Genomic DNA, 202 nt, shown 5'->3' on the forward strand with positions numbered 1-202 from the left:
CCTCCCCTCCTTCCTTCCCCCTCCCCAAAACCGCCTCCCCTCCTCCCTCCCCCTCCCTCCCTCCCCACCTTCCCCCTCAGCTAAACTCCTCCATCCATTCCCCTTCCTGGACTCCATCGCTTCCCTCCTCACCTCACATCCTGCTCTCCTCTCCGCTGAACTCTCGTCCCTTCTCCTGCACTTCTCCATTCCTCCTTCCTCT

The sequence above is a fragment of the Penaeus monodon genome, chromosome 29 (assembly GCF_015228065.2).
Source record: "Penaeus monodon isolate SGIC_2016 chromosome 29, NSTDA_Pmon_1, whole genome shotgun sequence".
NCBI lineage: Eukaryota > Metazoa > Arthropoda > Malacostraca > Decapoda > Penaeidae > Penaeus > Penaeus monodon.